Genomic DNA, 3,223 nt, shown 5'->3' with positions numbered 1-3,223 from the left:
TCAATTTTGTAAAACCTGTCTCTTCAGATTCCTTTCAAGCAGGGATGTGGGCTATTTGACCGGGTTATAATTGAGAATCCCGCCTGGCGGCGCAATATCTGTGCTAGACTCCAGAGCAAAGGTTCCCGAGTTCGAATCCAAGTCGGGTTGAGGGTTGAGCATCGAGCTAGCAAATCGGCCTCGTAAAAACAAGAATAGCTTGCTACGGAAACACCCTCAAAAAAAGACGGTGCCCCAATAACTCCAGTGCCGAGTTAAGGGCTATTCTTCTTCTTCAATAATTGAGAATGTGGTGTGTCGGGAGTGCGTGAAGTGCGGCCTATGTGTGGCTGCACCTTGAATCCCTATTTTATGATCTAGTAGAAGCAGATATGTTGATACCTGCTAAATAATAATTGAAAGTAGTGTTGCAGACAGAGTTACAAATGGAGCACTGAGTATGAGTTGGGATGTTACATTGAGATAGGTCTAACTTGGAGTATTGTGTAGTTTTGGTCACCCACCTACAAGAAAGATGACAATAAAATTGAAAGAACGCAGAGGAGAGAATTTACAAGGATGTTGCTGGGACTTGAGGACCTGAGTTATGGGAACAAGTTGAATAGGTTAGGACTTTATTCTGGAGTTTTGGAGAATGAGGGGAGATTTGATAGAGGTATACAAAATTATGAGGGGTATGGATAGGGTAAATGCAACAAGCCTTTTTTCCCTCAAGTTGGGTGAGACTAGAATTAGAAGTCATACTGTAATTTGAGGATGAAAGGTGAAATATTTAAGGGCAACATGATGGGGAACTTCATGAGGGTGGTGAGAGTGTGGACCGAGGCAGCACAAGTGGTGGATGTGGGTTTAATTGCAAAGTTTAAGAGAAGTTTGGATAGGTACATGGACTTGAGGGATATGAAGGGCTATGGTCCAGGTGTGGGTTGATGGGACTAGCAGAGTAACAGTTCAGTATGGATTAGATGGGCTGAAGAGCCTTTTTCTGTGCTGTTGTGTTTATGACTCTATGTCCTTATTTATATTTGACACGTGTATAACTTCTTCCTCTACAAAGCATGTCCAAAGCAGAATTTACTGAGAAATGGGAGTTTGAGCAGTCATTTGGCATCTCAACAAAACTCTCCTTCAGTGAAGTCATTCTAGAGCATTCCATAGAAAAACCATAGAAACTACAGCACAGAAGCAGGCCTTTTGGCCCTTGACTGTGCTGAACCATTTTCTGCCTAGTCCCACTGACCTGCACATGGACCATATCCCTCCATACACCTCCCATCCATGTATCTGTCCAATTCATTCTTAAATGTTAAAAAAGAACCCGCATTTACCACCTCGTCTGGCAATTCATTCCATACTCCCACAACTCTCTGTGTGAAGAAGCCCCCCCCTAATGTTCCCTTTAAACTTTTCCCCCCTCACCCTTAACCCATGTCCTCTGGTTTTTTCTCCCCTTGCCTCAGTGGAAAAAGCCTGCTTGTATTCACTCTATCTATACCCATCATAATTTTATATACCTCTATCAAATCTCCCCTCATTCTTCTACGCCCCAGGGAATAAAGCCCTAACCTATTCAACCTTTCTCTGTAACTGAGTTTCTCAAGTCCCGGCAACATCCTTGTAAACCTTCTCTGCACTCTTTCAACCTTATTTATATCCTTCCTGTAATTTGGTGACCAAAACTGAACACAATACTCCAGATTCGGCCTCACCAATGCCTTATACAACCTCATCATAACATTCCAGCTCTCATACTCAATACTTTGATTAATAAAGGCCTATGTACCAAAAGCTCTCTTTACGACCCTATCTACCTGTGACGCCACTTTTAGGGAATTTTGTATCTGTATTCCCAGATCCCTCTGTTTCACTGCACTCCTCAGTGCCTTACCATTAACCCTGTATGTTCTACCTTGGTTTGTCCTTCCAACATGCAACACCTCACACTTGTCTGTATTAAACTCCATCTGCCATTTTTCAGCCCATTTTTCCAGCTGGTCCAAGTCCCTCTGCAGGCTCTGAAAACCTTCCTCACTGTCTACTACACCTCCAATCTTTGTACCATCAGCAAATTTGCTGATCCAATTTACCACATTATCACCCAGATCATTGATATAGATGATAAATAACAATGGACCCAGCACTGATCCCTGTGGCACACCACTAGTCACAGGCCTCCACTCGGAGAAGCAATTCTCTACTACCACTCTTTGGCTTCTTCCATTGAGCCAATGTCTAATCCCATTTACCACCTCTCCATGTATACCTAGCGACTGAATTTTCCTAACTAACCTCCCATGCGGGACCTTGTCAAAGGCCTTACTGAAGTCCATGTAGACAATATCCACTGCCTTCCCTTCATCCACCTTCCTGGTAACCTCCTCGAAAAACTCCAATAGATTGGTCAAACATGACCTACCACGCACAAAGCCATGTTGACTCTCCCTAATAAGTCCCTGTCTATCCAAATGCTCGTAGATTCTGTCTCTTAGTACTCCCCCCAATAACTTACCTACTACTGATGTTAAATTTACTAGCCTATAATTTCCCGGATTACTTTTCGATCCTTTTTTAAACAACGGAACAACATGAGCCACTCTCCAATCCTCCGGCACCTCACCTGTAGACAGCGACATTTTAAATATTTCTGCCAGGGCCCCTGCAATTTCAACACTAATCTCCTTCAAGGTCCGAGGGAACGCCCTGTCAGGTCCCGGGGATTTATCCACTTTAATTTTCTTCAAGACAGCAAGGACCTCCTCCTTTTCGATCTGTACAGTTTCCATGATCTCACTACTTGTTTCCCTTAATTCCATAGACTTCATGCCAGTTTCCTTCGTAAATACAGACGCAAAAAACCTACTTGAGATCTCCCCCATTTCCTTTAGTTCCGCACATAGTCGACCACTCTGATCTTCAAGAGGACCAATTTTATCCCTTACAATCCTTTTGCTCTTAATATACTTGTAAAAGCTCTTTGGATTATCCTTCACTTTGACTGCCAAGGCAACCTTATGTCTTCTTTTAGCACTCCTGATTTCTTTCTTAAGTATTTTCTTGCACTTCTTATACTCGTCAAGCACCTTATTTACTCCCTGCTTCCTATACATTTCGTACAACTCCCTCTTCTTCTTTATCAGAGTTGCTATATCCCTTGAGAACCAAGGTTCCTTATTCCTATTCACTTTGCCTTTAATCCTGACAGGAACATACAAATTTTGCACTC

This window comes from Mobula birostris, chromosome 5 (assembly GCF_030028105.1).
Source record: "Mobula birostris isolate sMobBir1 chromosome 5, sMobBir1.hap1, whole genome shotgun sequence".
NCBI lineage: Eukaryota > Metazoa > Chordata > Chondrichthyes > Myliobatiformes > Myliobatidae > Mobula > Mobula birostris.
Note: the sequence above shows the minus strand (reverse complement) of the source record.